Source organism: Semicossyphus pulcher, unplaced genomic scaffold (genome assembly GCF_022749685.1).
Source record: "Semicossyphus pulcher isolate SPU_LCO1_2020_fin unplaced genomic scaffold, fSemPul1.0.p SCAF_8, whole genome shotgun sequence".
NCBI lineage: Eukaryota > Metazoa > Chordata > Actinopteri > Labriformes > Labridae > Semicossyphus > Semicossyphus pulcher.
In genome coordinates this window covers 12,388,573-12,408,932 of record NW_027211759.1, presented here as the reverse complement: position 1 = coordinate 12,408,932, position 20,360 = coordinate 12,388,573, and the positions used below count along the sequence as shown (strand labels likewise).

The following is a 20,360-nucleotide window of genomic DNA, read 5'->3' as shown; positions in this document are numbered from 1 at the left end:
TGCAGTTAATTATGCTTTGGAGAATTAGAGAAGATTTATTATGGGTAAGGGGTTGTTTTGTATCTACGAGTGCATCTTGGTAAGAGCTGTGAGAAATTTGTGAAGCCATTTAATGAGTAGATTGCAGTGGGTAGTGATTAGTAATGGCGACATTTAAAAATCACAGCAGTGGCTGAGGACTCTCATCTGGTGTTGCTGTTTATCTCCTGCAGCGAGCAGAAAAAAGTTTAAAAAATAGGCACTTTAGAATTTTTTTACACTCAACTAAACAATTTAGTGTTGTGACGCTCCCTGGGGCTGGGAAGGATAGGATCCAAATGTTGGTTTTGTAATCAGCACTAATTTGGAGATCATATTCTACTTATTCATTTTTATTTGGCTTGCAGCCGCTGGTACCCGTAGGAAAAATTGTCCATCCACTTTTGTGTAGAAAGAATAAAAGCACTCGATATAAATCCTGGGGCTGCAGAGCTTTCATTAAAAGATTAAGGGGAGTCAGGGTGTCATTAAATTGATATTGATTCACCTCACATTTTAATTTTGAGCAGGAAAGTAAACAACTCCCAATAGTTCTCCATCAATCCTTCTCTCCTGTTTTTAACTGTACCCTATCTTTCCTTTTTAATTTCTTCTGCTTCTATAAACTTGTTGAACATTGTGCTGAGTAACTAAAAAAAGAGGAGTTTGATAATCTGGACACTGGAGGAGACATGTTTTCTTGTGTCTAAACAAAGACATCTACTTTCTCTCCCTATGAATGGGTGACAGGAAAGCAACTGAAAAAGCTTTCTGTCTGCCAACCTCCTGGAGCAAAGCCACAGAAAAATATGTTGCTGATATATTTCCATTGACATAAATCAATAAGTAATACATGTTTTTTTACGCTAAATTAAACAATATAAGCCTTAGAGAGGATTGATCATAGAGTTTTCACAATATGACTATTTCAAGCTGTCGACGGGGTCCCTCCTTGCTCAGCTCGTCTTGCTTGCTGAAGTGCTACCTGGTTGCTAGGCAGCCCTGCTGGATGACGAGAAGGAGCGCTCATTTGAAGGCTCAATCTGTGTCTCTAAGGATCTGCTCAGATAATTGCATGATTAAAGGTCAAAAAGAGATCCTTAAAATTTCTAACATGCCATTTATAATGACATCTAGCAAGTCATTAGATTAAATGTTTGCATTTTGACCCTCTGTCATCTCACTTCCTCTCCTGAATGTGTATCAGAGAGCTTGTTGTGTAACGCTCATCATTCTTGACAGCGTACTGGTAATGGATGCACACACACGTACGTTTGTTCCAACAGCAATAAACACATTTTTATTGCCTATTGGTCCACAGTAACAGCCAACATCATTGCCATTAGTGTGTGTGGGTGCTAGTCAGCTCAGTATAATGCCAGGAGCACACAAAACTGAGCACAACAACTTCCATGTTGTTGTCGCAAACAAGAAGACTAGATAGTAAAGTGGCTGATTCACTACATGAAAACAGACTGTGTGTAAATAACAAACGATCTGCATTCAGAGACAAAAACTGAAGTTTACATTCTACCATTATAGAGATCACACACACAAACATACAAACACAGGAAGAGTGAAGGGGGAGATGTTTACTTTGTTACAAGTAACAAACAGTGAAATTGGTTTCAGTTCATTGTTTAATGGTTAGCTTAGGAATTTAATCAAACTCCCCTTGAATTTTAAAGTCATGTGTTCCAAGAGCAACAAGGATTCGAGATGTTGACATTTCATTTTCCAGCTGGCCAATGTGACAAATCACTTGTTCTACAGCTCACACTACAAGTGCAATAAAGAGACTAAACAAACAGGACTGCAATTATCATGGAGGTGCTACCTCCATAAAACTTAAGTAATGACTTGGGCTTGGGCAACTAAATCATCTGTGACATTATAGAGTTTAATCTTTACTTCAATGGCTGGAGGGGCAGAAGGGTCCAGAATACAGAACAATAACCCTGAAAATGAAAAGCTTTCTGGCCATCATTTAGTCACACACTGCTCCTCCTCTGGTGCATGTTCCCTTCATGTCTGAAATCTTAAAAACTCAGCCACTTATATTATCTCTACCAAAACAATGGTGCTCGATGCAATCTTCAGAGCGTACTTAACTAGGTCTGGCAGACCGCAAATACTTTGACAGGCTTCATTTATCAGCTGAAAAGTGTTGATTTCATTGCCAGTACAAAACTGAACCAAAACATTTTCCATGCCTTAGTTTAGACAAGATCAACATGTTTTAATCCTTTTTCACTGGTTATCAAAACATGCCAAAATAGCTGAATAAATAATTGTCAAATTTAGAACGTTGCCTAAATAGGATCTTTTATAAAAGGAAATGAGGAAATATTTGACAAGTCGGAAGTTTTACAGTGTTCAGACACGTAGCAGCACTTTAGAAGGACTGCTGCCATGACTCAGAGGGTGTATGCACACGCAAAAAGTTCAACTAGGCTCAACAGTATTATAAACTGCTGTGCAGTGTTTCGTCTTCCAAGTAACCTCCAAACGCATAGATCTACAACTTCTTGCTGCATCCCCTTTCATCATCTCACAAGTACCTGGAACAGAGGTCTACTTTGAAAAAATTAAAGTGGCCAAGAGCTTCTTGCATTACATAGCTGTAATTGCTGGTATTGTCGACTGAAATGTTGGTACCACAGATGAGGCACACACACACTTGTCCTTCACATTTGTGAATAAAAACTTGCTTTCCCACACCCAGTGGAAATAGTACGTTTTCTGCTTTTTGTTGGCGTGGCCACCTTCACTGTCCATCATAAATCTGGCTAAACACGCTAATAGCATAAAACTCCTCACTTTAGCTGAACTAGCATACAGCATAACTGACCCGACCTACCGATGGAGGTTGCTGCAACATTGCTGTGATTGGTTAGGTTCAGACGTTGACAAACTTGCCAGGAGCATCACCGTTTTTTTACTGACAGCTGATAGGCCTATCCTATTATTTTGTATTGGATGGGATGGGACATCTGGGTATTTGATTGAATTGAAGTGGGAAAAGGCTTTCATGGTGCATTTACTGTCGTCTGATTTTTTTTAACCTCTTGGCGAGCTACTTAAATCCAGGCTGTGAGCTACCGGTAGCTTGTGAGCTAACTGTTGGAGACCCCTGACCTGGAACAACACGTCCCATGACCACCAACCCTGGTTGGTGCTATGTTTGACTGGTTTTAGGCCAGTATTAATTATACTCCTGTTACTTTAATGCAAGTTAAAACATGTCAAAACAAAAAAACACAAGCAAAAAAGTCTACAGACCCTACATTTTTTCTGAACTTTTCCAAAGTACAATGTAACTTTTGGATACTTCCAAAAGAAAAACATTTTTTTCCTGGGATAAACAGAGCTGAGCAGTTGGATGCAGTAACTTGGTAAGCCATTAGTTTTTGGGGAAATTTTAAGCAACACACCCCTCTTCAGCTTCTGGCAATTACACCAAGAATATTTAACTTAACTAATCACCGTAGGTCAGGGCTAGACTGTCTTCTCTCTATAGAGCCAATTCTCCAGGGACAACCTCAATCTCCAAGCTTATATCAAGCCCTGTGCCTAAAACACAGAACCGAATTTCAGCATTTAATCAGACTGTCATTGTTTCTGTGTCACTCAGGTCTGACACAATGACAGAAACACTAGAATCAATTCACCCCAATCAGTAAGCAGAGCACCTTCCACAAACAGTACAATACACATAGCTGCTCCATCCAGACCAACACAGGCACATACCATTCTTGTTACTATTCAGACTCTGGGATTGGTTCGTCCATCAGTCTCCCACACAGCAGACAGAGCGCAAATAATAAAGGTTCTGTGAGACAGAAAATCAATACTTGGAACACAGCATGTTACTACCTCCCTAAAAGTCAGCCTTCGTCTTGTCTGCAGCAAACACAAAGCAATCTTAAAACAGTGAACAGTAAATATAAATATCTTGCCATTTATCAACAACTTGTTTAACCTTTAGAGGGATAACTTTAGCAGTTGTGTAGTCTTAGTTTACTGGTGGACAGCAATGAATCGTGCAAAATAATCAGATGACAGGCAACAGGATTCTCGTCATTTCCTCACAGAAGCCATTACATCTCTTCTTGTGCATGTTATGTCCTTGTTCAGGAAGTGGAACGTGGCCTGCAGCTCGCAAGGAGAAGCAGAAACAGCCCACTCCACAAGTAGGCAGAAGGGCCTAAAAATAAAAGTCTTTGTTTGTCAATGGGTACTGATTTGGCCTGGACCAAAAGCTTGCAGCAGTATTTCTTTTTTCAAAAAAGCTTTAACTCTTCAAACACATCTCTGAACTCTGTCTGAGCCTGTGTGTACTGCTTTTGATGTAAGGGAACACTCATTTGCCCTTAATGCACTTGAGCCTTATTAGACTGCCAGAAAGAGGCTTAGGGAGCTTTTTACTCCAATTGTGGGCAGAATTTGCTCAATAGTTCAGCTTGGCAGCAATCTGTTGAGACCTTAAATTAACTAGATCACTTTAAAACGAATAACTCTAAGGCCAGGGCAAGTCAAAAACTGTCAATGAGTAATGTGCCTGTGTTGATATAATTAATATTTGCTCTGTATTTTTCCATTGGTAAAAAAATGACATTCAGACAAAAGGTTGTTTACCACTGTGCTGATCTTCGTCAAACTCCATATTGTAAACTCATCTTCAGATATCCCAAGGCGGCCTCTTGGTAAATGTGAACACCCACGCAGCTTGCTAATCAGGTTTTTACCGAGCACCACAAATGCCATGAGGGCTCAGCTGAGTTTACACAGAAACAAATGAGGGAATCAACCTTAGGCAGTGGCAAATCAATGCCTGCAGAAGACGGCTGATGTTCAGGCTTTATGAGGTAGACGATTAATCAGGACAAAGGTTGCATTTTTCTTCCTGTCCATTTAGCTTCAGTTCATTCTCTTGGCGTTTTCTTGTTTAGGCCTGCATGAATTTATCTATTTAGAGAGAAATGTAATGTTTCAAATGCAAATGGGTAATTTATGTCAGAAATCCTGTCAACAATATGATCATTTAAGATATGATTCAAAGGATAGCCATTACAAACTCTACTTTTTTCAATTTGTAAACTTCCAAGGCTTGCTTTTCTTCCACCACATGAAGATGTGCAGCTCTGATGAATTAGAAGAAGCAATTTCACAACGTGATCAATCACTCACCTGCTAAGATGTATCAGACAAATAAGACAAACTTGTTAAATCAAGTTATGACTGCAGTTACAAAACAACAGATTAAACGATCTCCTCACTCATTAAATGACACTTGCTGTGTCAAGCTTTGTTATTTTACTATTTCAATAAAATGTAATAATTCTAACAGTGAAGTGTCTTTATTTTTTTTTAAGAGGCCACCTCCACTTTAAAACAATTTGGGACACTCAGTGAAGTATTGCTGTACTGAGTACTAAAAAGCTTATCTTTGCAGCGGGGCTATTTGATTCCTGAAACTATAATCAATGCAGTTTTTAAAGATAAATAAACAATCATAACTCAGAGAGAGCTGATGCTTAGATTTAATGTGTTAGAATGAAAGACGTAAACAATTTGGGGGCTATCGTGCAGCGTTATTAGAATGTGTAAAATGTGGGTCAAATTTGATCTTAAATGTCATAATGTTTGCATGACTCTGTCTCAACAAAGCCAGTCTTGTTGAGCATCTGTGTTACCGTTGCTGTTTCAGCTCTAGTGCAGAGGAAAGGAAGCTGAAGTTCACCTTTGTAATAAAAACGTGTCAGATTAGTGCAACAAGAGGTGCTTGCGGGTCTAGCACCAGCACATCCACAAAGACATAGTGTGAGCGGGTATAAGGGTCCATCATGTGTCACTGCAGGGCAGGGCTAAAGTTGCATCAAGGCTAAATCATATTTTACCCTGGGGTTCAATCATTTTGCACATCAGTGGGCTTCCTTGTTAGCATGCATTTGCATACATTTGCATTGACTATGCCTCATTCTTCAGGATGTGTGATTTATAACTGCTTCATTTTTACAAATGACAGAGAATGTGTTTAGAGGGATAAAAACGTTTAAAAGAATTCAAAAGAATAGCTCAATTTTGGCCTGAAAGAGAGAGACATACAAAACCCAGACAAGAACTATTCGGGAACTGCGTTACCGGAATGAGATTTCCATCTTTAGCTCATCGGAACAGGAACAGACATATTGTTGAAAAAGTTACGGCCAAGTCGGAGCAGGGACATCTCCTCTGCTGACAACCAAAGCAGCTGTAACATTTCCTTTTTTAAACATATTTGACAATTTGCACAAACTTATAGTTTAGTTTTTTTGTCTTTCCCTTTCCTGCCTGTCTTAGAAACATCTGTGATTGGGATTAATCGATGGACTAAAAATGAATCTGCAACTACAGAGGATCGTTATAATTTTAAAAAATATATGTAAACATATAAACAGCAATCACCTGGCTTTAACTTATCACTTCTTCATAATTGAGTTTTGAACTATTGATTGGCCAAAAGACAACAATTAGAATATGACGACTTTGTCTCTGGAAAAGGCAATTTGAACTATGTTCTGACATTTTCTAGACCAAACCATTAAGTGATTCATTTAAGACAAGAACTAATACATGCTGTTCAGTGGCTGCAGCTCTTTAATGCTTACGCATTACGCAAATCAGTGTGTTTTATTACAGTCACATTGAAACTACTCCAGTGAAGCAACCTCTAGATGAACCCAGCACTCTATATGATCCATAATGCAGTACACTAGCAACAGTTATCAGTTCATGTGGAGCCAACTGTGTATCAATTTCTGAATGGTATAAGCTAGTAAAGTAAAGGGGGAGAAAGCCTGTAGCATAGGGATTAAGGAACATGCATAGGGATGGCTCTGATGTGAAAGAGAGCCTATGGAGAGATACAGCTGCCGCTTCAATTCTTAACATTAAGCAGCGGAGATGTTTCTGTTTCTTTTACCATATTCTAAGAGATGAGTCCTTCCAGCAGAAAGGTTACCAGGAGGTCAGTTAACCAGACATACTATGCAAGTGTTGAAAATGTTAGACCTGATGAATCAGTGCGGCTAGAGAGAACTGAAAGGGGACTTTGTCCAAATGGCAAGGGGTGAAATGTGAAACCATATTAAAAAAAATCTAATTGGAACACACACACACAAGCAGCCAAAACAATCACAATGCTCCACTGTGAGCATGAATACATAAAGCCCTCAAACAGCAAACCAGTCTCCACAGTATGGCTTTCTGAACAGCTGACCAGTACAGCCTGGTATAGATTATTCCCCATTTTGGGTGACTTTCCTGCAGAATTACCAAACAATTATAAATCAGTAAAACTAAAAAGCCCTTTTACTTACTGAATACAGGTCCTATTAAATATGGTCTTCAGTTCACACCTTGCTCCTAATCCCAACTGAAGAGGAAGATGATGCTTCTGCTGCCTCTACTCCGCTCTTCCAAATATCCTTTGGGGTCCCTTTAAGTTTACCTGTCGTATAAAAATGAAAAAAGTTTTAAAATTAAAATCTAATTTAAGAAAACAACAGAGGTGGAAGAAAGAGACCAACAAAAAACAGAACCACATGCTGTACAACATTAAGTATAAAGTAAAGGGTTCATCAAAGAAAATGAATCCCAAATGAGATTTTGCTGAGTATATTCTGACAGCTGGAACTGCCTGAGGGAAATGAACAGCCAAATATATATAGAAAGAAAATCATCCACTGTGTTTTGCTACCACTCAACAAAGGAATAGCTTTTCTGTCTTTCCCAGTGATAATTAATGAGTCGGGCAGCCCATCACCGCCTTAAAACAGCAAAGTGTGGTAGGCAGCATATGGTCTTAGCTTTTCTAATCTCGTCCACTGGAAATAAGCAGAGGCACATCTGCTGAAGGGTCATTATTAAAGCCTATGGCTATCCCACTGTCACAACACACAGTAGGAAATTAAAAGGGAAAGGAAGAGAGTCATCCTCATTGGCAGAACAATATTGCTGGTCTACATTAATCCCTTGAGACTGAGCAGAAGTCAGTACAGAGAGATGAGGCTAAATATAAGCTAGATATACATAACCAACATATAAGTTGGGTAAATTATATTTTTTTGTTATTTTAATAACAACTCTAAAGCCATAACTACCAAACCAATGCCAGTATTAGAGATCCCTATCCAGGGCTATGATTATACCCCTCCTCTGAGTATCACAAAGTCTTATGGCAAAGATCCAATACAGCCAATGTTCAGAGAAAAAACACTCTGTGCCTCAGGTAGCATAAACACTAACCTCACATTATCATTGATCTATAAATGTGTGGAACTAAACTAAAAATAACAGTTATAAAATCATAACATTTACAGTTTATAATGTATTTCTTGGACTATGTTGCTAACTGAGGGGTTAAAACAAAATAGGGTTGACCATCTGGTCCGGATACCCAGCATGCAGCCTGCCAAGAGTGTGTGAAGGACCTGTGGGACTGCCCAGAGCTGTACTATTCAGTGCCATTGCCTGTTTCACAGCCTCTTCATAAAAACTACACAGGGACACATAACAATCTACATGCCGAACTCTCCAGGGATCATTTTGACCTTAAAGCACATCTTAAGCCTCGATCCAGCTGGAGGAATGCATGGGGACACATTGAAAAACTAAAAAGAAAGACCCTTTGTATTTTCAGTCATTTTAAATGTAAATATAATACTACTCCCTCCAATAAGAGTACCTCTGCAGTCTCTGATCCATTGAACAGGGGGGTTCAAAATATAAGATTACATTTCCACCGGTCAGACAGGTAGCAATTACAGTAGTACGACGGTGTGTACCACTGTTAATTGATGGAGCGAGCCGTGCCGATGTTCTGCATGAGAGCCATTAGTGAGAAGAGCTTGCAACAAAAGCTGAGAGAGCGTGAGGGTTGGCTGGGGTGACAGTATCCTGCAGTCACAAGCGTTCATGGAAAAAGAAAACTGACTAAAAGGTCATCATGAGGCGAGATCTGACCCATTTAGCAGAGCCACTTCTGGACACAAAGTAGTGCTAATGTATTAACAGGAAAATATCTGACGGTTGCTTGCAGTGGTTAAAAGAACAAACATTTCTAATGGCTACATCAGCACACAGCCATGGTATCTTCCACAAACATCCACTGCTGCCCACTCCACATCAATTTTACTCTTTTTTTCACAAGGCTTAAAACTTTATCACCATGGGCGCAACCGACAGAGAAGGAAGGCCTCTTTTATCTTTCCTGTTTCCGCCACCAATTACAACCCTATGCCCAGCCACGGAGCCAGGACGACTGACATTTAGATTATGAATCACGAAGCTATTAGAGAAAGACAGTGCAACAGCTGCAATGGGGATAAAGCTTGATTCAAGAAAAAGACAAACCAAATAAACGATTTGCAAGGCTTCATGGTGGGGAATAACATAATGAGATAAAAGGAATGCAATGCCACCATGTCCCTTCTTCCCTCATGTTATTGGCTTCTGTCTGACCCAAGCCAGCATCTTAGGTTTTGTTGTGTGTTGAAATGCTTGTAGCATTACAAACATGGGCATGTCAATGCTCAAGAGTGTATTCAGCAGCAGTGGCGTGGTTTTGAGGGGAAATAAAACAGCTTGTGGTCAGTTCTTGCATTTTGAACACTCATCAATTCAGTAGTTGGAAGTTGGAAAATAAGCCTATATGTCAGGCACCTAGTGTACAATCGTCACAGGAAATAGGAGTGAGACTTTCCCTGCATACTGCTAAACAGTAAGCAATAGCACAGCTAACAACACTGCAAAAATGACCGTACATTCTGAGAGTGCTAGAGCATTGCTGAACTGCACCTGGGACAAGTCTTGACACAGCAAACACTAACCTGAACTGCCAGGTGTTGCGCAGACTCTCACAATGAATGATCAGTCTCTCACAGCAGCTATTCCAAAAACAGTTCATCAGCTTTGCAGATAGTCTCTGTTGATTGTAGCTATTTTTTTCAATCACTAAATCAACAAATCGCTAATATTCTAAACTGTGTACACCGATACAAACTCCTTTCATTCTTGTTGTTTATGTCTCCTCTCTTCCTTGTGATAAACACAGCTGGTACATTGGTATTTTTTTCAAGAAACCATTTCATGTTCTGCTCTAATTGGGCAATTTCTACCTCTGAGATATGAACATGTTTGTATGTTTTGGCTCTGGCTGCCACACAACACCTGTTAAACCCCTTTCACCTTTTTTTGCTTTTAAATCCTCTGTGAGAAGTTTTTCGATGGTTATGAAACGGAATGAAATTTATTCTGATTACTCTATATGACCTACAAAAGCAAACCAGACAATCAGCGACAAGATTATTTCTATATAGTTATTTTTTAATGCCTGAAACTGCTGGCGGGGGGGTATGTGTCAGACAGAGCAATTAACTGCACGCTGCCTTTGTTTACATTTACATATGACTGTTGAAGAAAGCCGAATGAGATTTTATGTTAAAAAACACCACTTAAGTACATACAAAATAAGCAAAGAGATAAGTACAGCTTTGTCCACAGGGGGCGCCAAAATCAACACAAACAGAAAGTTAATCACAGAAGCTTTAACTGTCACCTCCTTTTGAAAAACGAATATTTTTTTCAAATGTAAAATAAAAAATGTATTAATGAGATAAATGGCTGAGAAATGGGAGTTGGTCAAACGAAGCAGAAAATACTGTGAAATACAAACTTATTTCTTGTTAGACAACAGGAAAAACATTTTTTCAGTCTTTAAACTGGGTAATGATTATAGCTAACGTTAACCTTTGGCTGCTTAAAAACTTCAGTTACTGGGTGGGGCCAGGTGGTGTGGTGTAGCAGGTCAGACGTAATACAATTTTGAGACTTAACGGTGAAAAATATTGAGAATAAATAACCGTTAACGTTTACGTTACGTGCTACTGATTCTGGGGGAATGAACGTTGTCTTTTTTTCTTTAACGGTTTTTTGAAAGTGTCAGTCACGCTCAACTACACTACCCCAGCTTTTAAACAAGAACAATACTGTAGGAAAATATGAACATTAAATAAAACAAATTACATACACAAACAGTCAATGTGTTCTTCGAATAAGAAAGCGTGAAATACTTATATTTAAGCCAGCAGTTAACTCTCCAAGACGTTGAGAGATTCAAACACCGCTTGAAGAACCTCTGAAGTGAAGCCACTTCGCGGGAAAGACAGAAGAAAAGATAATTTAAAAGCACAGAAAATATGTGTAACTTACAGCGTGAAGCAGAGTTGTCTCCAGAGTTTGCTTCAGAGTGTAACGTTAGCCGTTATTACTGACTGTGTGTGAGTATAGGGAATAGTGCGGAGGCACATCGCACAGCTCCGTGCTTTCACAAACCCTGGAGCAGCAGCAAACAATCCAAGGAGCTGGATATTACCGTAATAACCTGCGCTCACACGAAAGTGCCCATTGGATTGTCTGTACCGTAATACATAGACTACTTTCGATTCATTTAATAGGCTTTGCAGTTGTTGTCGTGACAGTTGATATGAATAGCCATATAATGTCTTGAAAGACAATTTTATGAATTTAAATTGACAAAAGATAAAGTAGTAGTAGTAGTAGTAATAAATAAAACATGAAATCTATAATCTTTGTTCTACAGTAATCGCTTTTGTTGTGGCAGGAAGTGACATATTTAGTAGCCATCACTACCAACAATTCTTTCTTTTCCTTCAAGATGAGGAGTCATTTCTCCCCTTTAGGCAGACTTCGGAAGTTGGGACATTTGTTTCACATTTTGAAAAGTCTCTCTAAAATCCATCTTCATTTTGATATTCTTCATGTAATTATGTCTCTTTTATCACAATGAGTACAGCTTTTCCTCGCTGTGTCAGGCTGCTCCTCTCTATTGCTAAACATGGTCTTCAGGTGAAAATTAAAACGCTTGTTTTCAAGTATTCAGATATAGGAGCAATAGTGTAGTGTAAAGATAACAAGCACAAATAGCAAGCACAAATTCTGAATTGAACTTTTATGTACATATAAGTCATCTATATAGTATACTTATGTTTCAGAAGTACCTATTATGTTATTAGTTTATGAACAGCTGGGAGGCTTTAATTATAATAATGTATCATAAATTATGAGTTGATGTATATTTTGCAATATAATATGAATCTGAAAGTAGCTACTGACTTAAGCTGGAGAAAATTACTGCATTTGCCTCCTATATGTATTGAGGTAAAACAAAAATGTTGCATAAAATCAAAATGCTCAAGAATAGGTACATCCATATTTTATTTAAGGACAGTACTTGGGTAAAAGTACGAAGTTGAAATCAAATCCCATTTGCATTCATGTCACAATTCACAAGCACTTAGATGACTGATTTCATTACCACTTGAATAGTTGCTTATTATCTGAACAATCAGATAGTTTTGTTCAGATACTGTCGTGCACCAGCTTCCTGAACAAAACGGATTGCTGCTCCAGATTGCAGGAAAAGAAACCAACTTTGCCACATGAATCTATCGAAGCCGTATTATGCTCGTACTTCGTCTCAGCTTTAGTCGGAAGTGTCAAATTCCTCTTCCTCAAGGAACAAGACGAATAGTCCTTCTTCTGTGCAAAAAAAATATATATTTAAAAGTTCTGAAGCCATGACGTTCAGCAGTCTGAGGTAGACAAGCTTTAGAAAACAGTATGACAAAGTGAGGGTGCCATAATGAGACTTTATCTAACTCAGACTGAGGGTTTCATTTATATACTTTTGTGTGAAAATGAGTCATTGATTTATCAATTTAACACAGAGGTTTATAAATCAGTCACTGTGTAATCTGCTTAAAGCAGTTAGATAAGTTAGAGTATGCTGCTTATTATTTCTCTTTCTGTCTTTATCTATATATTCAGAGATATTCTGTGGAATAAGCTGCTCCTGCTTTTTTAATATCAGCCTGGTGTTACAGCATCAATCCTGTCTTTACACTGCAGAGCATTTACAGTTTTACAGCCTCTTATTTCCCCATTTTGTGTTCAGAGGTGTCTTGGTAGCAGGGCAGGGTTATTTGTCTTTAATTGCCTTTGTAACAGGACGGAGGATACTCATGCAGGTGCTAATAAAACAAGCTCCTCGGCTTTGAGCAGAGGTGCTGAATTAGTGTTGGAGGAGGGACCCCTGAGGATTCGCTGGCAGAATGAAAGGTGTGGGAGGGAGGAAGGTGTGCAGAGATTTGCAGCAGGATGGAGTAGCATGCATTAAGAGCTTTAGAGTAGGATACGACAGAAACATCACACAGGCTACTGAACGTACAAACTGCAGGTAGAAGTGGACCAAATCTTTTTGTTCTTCCAGAAGAAAAACACTATTTTTTAAGCTTTCATGTTGCCCATATGTGCCAGGCAGACAAGGGCCATTGCAATGCAACAGTCTCATTGATTTCCATAAGGAGAAACAGGCTACAAATTCAATACAACAAAATATGCTGCACTATGTTGTGTTTGCAGAGCATTTGCTGTTAATGTAAAGTCAAAAACACACAATCCCTCCCAAGAAAAGCTTCACATTTGCAGTCAATTGAGGACAACTGTAACAAAGGTGTTCAATGGAAGGACAGTAAGGTGTGTTATTATGTTGCTTCAATACAGGCAGAAGTAGTCAGTACATGTTTGAAAGGCTGGATAAATAAGGGATAAATGGCATGCCCCAGGTGGGTCAGAAAAAATTGGTGGTGTTATTTTGCACATGCAGGTCAGTATAAATGTATAAGATGTTGAGATTGTAATTCAGATATCTGCACCTAAATCTCAAAGATTTTCATTGAAACAAATGTCTGTTAAGTCACTATCTATCGCCGAATAAGGTAACACAATGGTGATTGAGCCTATGGCCCACTGATGAAAGCAGTATAACAGACTGGGTGTCTGGTGGTGAAAAAATCATAAGCGTTAGTGCAGTTAGTGACGTGTTTTCCATCAGCCAGCAGTGGTTGGTCTGCCAGAGAGGGTAGGCGGAGCTAAGCGGCTGCTTCTTCGGTCTCTGCATGTGTTGCAAGTAAACGGTAATCTACTATGGCTGAACAAACAATGAAAAGATCGATGACTACAGATACAACTTCAAAAATAAGGGAAAATCCAAAGAAAAAAAAACAAATTCGACGCTCAGATGAAGACAAACAGTCTAAAAAGGAAAGCGACCGTCAGCGAGGATATTCAAGAGTCACAACCGGAGCCAACCGTGGACGTCACACATGCGACACTGTCTGGATATCTGGGAAGTGTGCCCCCGCAATTACCGTTTATCGCCATAGGTGCCGCCAAAGAGAACAAAACTGAGAACTTCGAGATTCCCTCCTCTAAAGCAATAATGTGAATAGTCTGACGAATAAAATAAAGAATCTAAATAATAATTCAGAAGTAAATTAACATTCCTAAAACAAGTATCTCTGACAGAACAGGTTCAAAACAGACTCAACAGTACGAACAGTGAGAAGATGTGATTAAAATGTTACAGCAATATTTCCAAGATATAACACCAAGCGTTACCAAGGAAGTACACCTCCAGTAATAGTTTATATGACTTCCTTTAAATGTCTATTTTTATACACCAAATGGGTCTTTTTTTAATGCAGAATCTCAGTCATGGAAATAACCGTCTACAGGTTCTGACCCAGGGCTGTGGTCATGTTTCCGTGGCATTTTCGCCCACCTGCATCATTATGACATCCGCCCTTCAGCGGTTTATCAGGATATTGGAACTTGAAGGGAAACAGTGACATTTGAGAAGGGCCGGTGATGGCGGTGGGTGGATGTCACAGGTGAAATGCAGGCGGGGGGGCAATTTGGTGAGAGAGAGAAGGAGGGTTAGGACTGGTGTGAGAAGAGCAGAGATGTGTGGGCACACTGAGGCGGGAAAGTAATACACTTATTGAACCGTAAGTTATAAATAACGGTTCCATGGTGTTCTTGTTTTTAATCACTCGTCACAGTTGTGGAACATGCGGCACATTTAATTACTTTTTATTCCCTTTTTTAGTTCATTAGTACTGCTCTGGAGACAGGGGCTATAAAGTGTGTCATACTGTATTAAATGATGATCCAATGGGAGCAGTTTATTCTCTTTTGTGTGAGTGTCCTGTTTATGCAGAGTAATTAAAGCAGAAGCAAAAACCCAACAGCTGTAAAAGACTAGGAAGGGGTGAACAAAGGGGGGAAAGAGGGGACAAGCATTCATCAGAAATCCAAACTCAATATGTGATAAAAGTTTTGCATCATTCATTACGGCCTTCAGTTTTCATTTCCTGTTTTATTTTGTTATTCACCTTTCCCTCTTAAGATCTACTTCCCGCCTTTGTGTGCTTTCCTGCGTGTGTGAGTGTGTGCCCTGTCCTAAATGTTTTCACCTGCTCCTTAATTAGCCTCACCTGTGTCTGATTACCCTCACCTTTCCAGTGTATTAAGTCTTTGGCCCAATCCCAATCTCCTACCCTAAAGCCTAAGCACTGAACCCTCACTTTAATGGTGTCAGGCTTGCAGTGCGTGAGTCTGTGAGGGCTTCAGAACTGCTTATAAATGAGGAATGGGACACACTACACACGTTGCCTGGAAACCAGATGTGTAATTAAATCTAATACGGCAAAAAAAAAAAGCCTCCAGCATCTTTGCGTGTGTCTTACAGTGTTTACATATTTTAACAAACTATCAAAAGATTTGTTTGTTCAAACTTTATTGAATACTACTTCAGTGTACAAACATTTAGACATTTAGTGGGGGGCTGGACAATCAAGTTTGTATTCGTCACCAAGTTCGCTATGAACTCTGGGTAATTCCCTCAGGCAAAGTCTGCAGAAATGCAGACGTACAGAGTCCGTATAAAGGGCTCAGAAAGTCTGCGAGAGAGCCCTCATGCACGTAACGATTTGACAGTGGGGCAGCCCTAAGCCCTCGCAGGCTTAGCCGGAACGCACCTCAAAGACTGTGAGTCTGTGAGTGTTGACATCCAGATTGGCCTTGGTCTTTGTCCTCCCCTGTTTCTTTGCCGGTTTGTTTTTTGACAAACCTGCAACCCTTGCTCCATTAGTGTCTGCGCTCCTCTGAGCTTTACCTGTGTATTCACCTGTTTTCATCATGTTTTCTTGACCTTGTGACCTTATTTCTGGACTTTTGATTCTTCTGCAACCCTTGGACTCCGTAAGCCTTTTGTTCTGCCTTTGGTTTCGGTCTTTTTGTTTTATTAAACTCACCTTTAAATCTGCTTCTAGGCCCTCGGGGCTCTAAACAGCATTAGATCTAATCATAACACAGTATGGGTTAAAAGCCAAGTTAATACTAAAAACCAGAGCTGTGGACTTGAGACTTGGTGACTTGCACTCGAGTCACTGTTTTGATGACTTGCGACTTGACTTGACAAAAAATAAATAACTTGAGACTCAACTTGGACTTGCAAGTTAATGACTTGAGACTTGATGACTCGGATGAGTTGTGTGTGTTCAAATGTTTGAATGTCAGCTGTTAAATATAAAATGAAAAAATTCAATGTTGTCAAGTTTCTGTCCATCAAGTATGTACGCAGCGCAAACTGGGAATCATGATTGAACGACTCAAAAAGCTCCCCGATACATGATTGTCATGATTGGATGACTGGCTGTCAGTCGCTATGGCAACACGCAACATCAAAGCCCCCAGCTATGTAATGTTTTTCCCCCAAGAGAAGCCTCATCAGTTGTACTCGTTACTACTCAATACGGTCTCAAAGCAGACCATCATCATGGCTGCGTCTGTGCCAAGATAATACAGATACAATTCATTGTATTACTTTTTGAACAGGTTATTTGAATTGGCCAATAATATCATTATTAGACGAGCGACTAATACCTTGTCTTTTCTCTTTATAAAGACCGGATACTACAGGTGAGAGTGCTGTGTCTTGGGTGGAAAAAAAGTGACTTGACTTGCCTTAACTAAGGACTTGACTCGACTTGACTTGACATAACATGTGACTTGACTTGACTTGCCTAAGAAAAAATGACTCGAGACTTGCTTGAGACTTGGACCAAATGACTTGAGATTTACTTGGGACTTGAGCAATGATGAATTGGTCGCAACACTGCTAAAAGCCTTCATCTATGTATGAACATTGCAGGCCCACAAATGGTCCATAAAAGAAATCATTAAATCTGCCAAATGCCCGTGATGCAACTTTTTTGTCTTCCACCTGAGAGGAGCAAAAATGAACTTTTGTACCAAACCCTGTTTTAAATATGGAACCTCCTGAATAAGACACTATGGATCTAGAAAAGCAGTGAATGCGTGCATTGTAAAGGGAGGGAAGATAAATGGCCTGTGTTCCTAGAGGGACTCTTTTAATGTAAACTAAGAGATGCAGGTCGTAAACAGTGCTGTGAATCATCTACAGACCTAAGTGTATATGGTGGTGTTGCTTGAGACAGTAATGTATTCACTTTAATTTTGTTTATTATAACAACATTTTTCAGCCTACAGACGCAGAAACATGTACACACGCTGCGATCTGAGCAAAGACAGAGATAATATGTTCTCTAAGAAAGGGGCGGGCACGTGGGAGGCCTCTGTGCTTTGTCTTCACCCACACTGAAACCTGTCAAACAAACAACACTTTTCTTCCACCCCCAACCTGCACAAACCAAACGAGTCTGGGCATCACAAAAGTCCATTCCTTGCCTTTTGCCTGGTCTCTCCTCATGTGAGATTGTCTGGAGAGAGGTGATTGTTGTGGACGAAGAAACGAAGCTGTTAAAACTTGTTTACCCTCATAGGTTTGTCATGTAAGATGTCAAGTCGACAAGGCAACATGAATAGCTGCTATATCACCTATTCAGAAAGGCTGACAATGAGATCCAAAATGATAAATAGCTTCACCTTTAAGATAAGTTTCAGATTAACTTCCTGAAGGCTGCTAAACACCTCCGTATCAGCTGCCTTACAGACATCCCACCTCTTCAGCTAATCGTGTTAACAGCCCTCCCAGCATTAGTCTTAAACTCTCCTGCTGCGCTCACCTCATTTCACGTCCAGGATGTTTTAAAGCATGAGATATCTCTCACATATGGTAATCATAAGGCCTTAAAAATGTATTAAAAATCTGATCCCCTTAATCCTCCCTTGCAGGATATGCTGCTTAAGAGCAAGATTGTGATATCTTTCATTTTAAGGAATGGATTATCTCGGCCTGTTCCCAGCAGGTTTGAGAAAACGTCTATGGCCCTTTTCTATACAGTCATCATCATTGTGATTGGCCAGGTCGAGACATGGTTGGTTGGTTGTCTCAACTGGAAGGAGAACCTACCACATCTCCATCGATCCATCCATTATCTATACTGCTTATCCTGTTCAGGGTTTCAGGTGGGCTGAAGGCCGGGTACACCCTACAACAATCACTCCTACAGGCAATTTCATTCATCACTCAAAGGGAAAGTTCATCAACTTTCAACCTCAGTGCTATCATGCTATTATGGGGAGGTAATGCCATTATGGTAGAACAAAAATTGCAATTTCGCTCTGTGCCTTTGGAGGACGCTATCCGCTTCTCCAATGAGCCAGACTACATAAAACGTGTCATCTGGCGGAGGCCTGGGAGCTCGCTAAACTACACTTCCTCAATCTAGGACGCCCGCCTCCGATGTCATGTCCCATTCAAAATCATCAGGTTTCCTGGGCCGTTCCTCTCGGAGGGAGGGGCGCAATGCACGCTGGGTGTTGTAGGAATGTAGAATGGGGGAAACCACAAGCTGTTTCTACAACTTTCTCCACAGCTATGGCGCCAATTTCAAATATTGCTTTTATTGATTACAGAGAACACCAGCTTTGACTGACAGTGGCTTGTTTTCAGGGGCGAACTGCTCCTTTAACCTGTGAGAATGTCTTTGCACTGTGGGAGGAAGCAGGAGTAGTTGGATGCATGCATGGGGAGAACATGCCCACTTCGTCTGAACCGGGGTTCGAATCAGGAGCCTGCTAGCTGTGAGGCGACAGCACTAACCATTGCACCACTGTACAAAACATATGGTTTCAATACTTGTTTGATATGAATCTATGAAAGCAGGCCAGTTGTTTTTTGAAATTAAGTTCATGTATGTGTATCACCCTTAAATATCCTGGTCATGATCAAGCTAACTGAAAATAGGCCGGCACTTTTGCCGACTTGCGCTTTGGGATTTGTTGCTTTGATTTGGTTTGGCGAGGTGGAGAGGGTTGGAGGAGTATGAAGAGCAGCAGTCTGCTGTCTCTTGGCTGTTTATTTATCAAAGAGAATCTCCCATGAGGCCAGATTTAGTCCAACAGTTGCTCAAAGGGTAAAGAGGCAAAGGTGAAGTCATATTTAAAATGCAATCCCTCTCTCCCCTCCTCTCTGTCTGCATGCAGGCTTATTGAACTGGCCTGCACTCGATTGGACAAATCAGTTAATCATTTCCTTGGCTCATCTTTTGCTTTGAGATTAATCATTATTTTCTCTATCTGACCCTGGAGGGAATTAGAGAGAACCTGCTAATCCAATTAAATCAGGTGACACAAACTGAACAGTTCCCTCCACTGAAGTGAACAGAGGCAAGAAACAATAAGCAGACCAGTATCTTTTTGGTTCACAACTGAGGTGTTGTATGTTAGAAAACATTTGTAAATACGCGTCCTAAACACTGAATAGAGATTGCATAATTAATCAAGCAAATGGAAATAGTGGTTTGACATGAAGTAGCTCTCAAAGGCTTTGGCACATTTTGCTTCTGCGTGGGATCCAACTTAATATTTAACACCTAAGCTGCTCTCCTTATGGAAACAATGGTGCCCCTTCTTTCAAGTATAATTAAATTTCCTCTTTGCCTCAGCCAAGAGCTATTTTGAGAACCTGGCTCTTATTAGTTCCAAGCAGGAGAAAATCATTAACCCAAACATAGGCTTAATTCAGAATTTAGGGCATTTTACCTCCTACCTTGAAGCGGGGAGCAGCTGATTGGTCGACTCAAGGAGACAAATCAGATTTTATATGATGTATAAAAACGAAGGTCTCAGAAGCCGAATGATTTTCCAGCAGTCCAATGGAAGAAATAAATACATAAAGGAAACCGAAAGGTTTAATATGAGGTACCAACAGGTTGCTCCTAAAAGAAATGCTAATAACTTCATTAAAACAGATAAGCTGACTAGATGCACCAACATTTTTGAACCCTTTAAACCAATAAATGCAAGTGTAATTGATCAATATCACTCCTATAACACCCACATTTCTGTGATATACTGTACACCACGGATGGTATAATCCAGGGCTTTAAAGGATTAACTTCTGAATAAACCCACTATTCACCCTCTGGGATGGATGTATGGCTTACTGC

General features: G+C 39.9%; 1 protein-coding gene across 2 annotated transcripts in view; it reads right to left on the bottom strand.

Moving 5' to 3' along the window:
* tp53i11b (tumor protein p53 inducible protein 11b) overlaps positions 1 to 11,359 on the bottom strand; it is a 33,230-nt gene extending 21,871 nt beyond the window's left edge. Inside the window, exons 1-2 of one of the 2 annotated variants that reach the window (XM_069686423.1) lie at positions 11,272 to 11,359; positions 7,380 to 7,510 (exon numbers count right to left, since the gene is read on the bottom strand). The gene's annotated coding sequence lies outside the window, so the exon portion shown is untranslated. The remainder of the gene's footprint in view (positions 1 to 7,379; positions 7,511 to 11,271) is intronic. The other variant, XM_069686424.1, reaches the window with a different exon arrangement.
* Between the last annotated feature and the right edge of the window lie 9,001 nt (positions 11,360 to 20,360).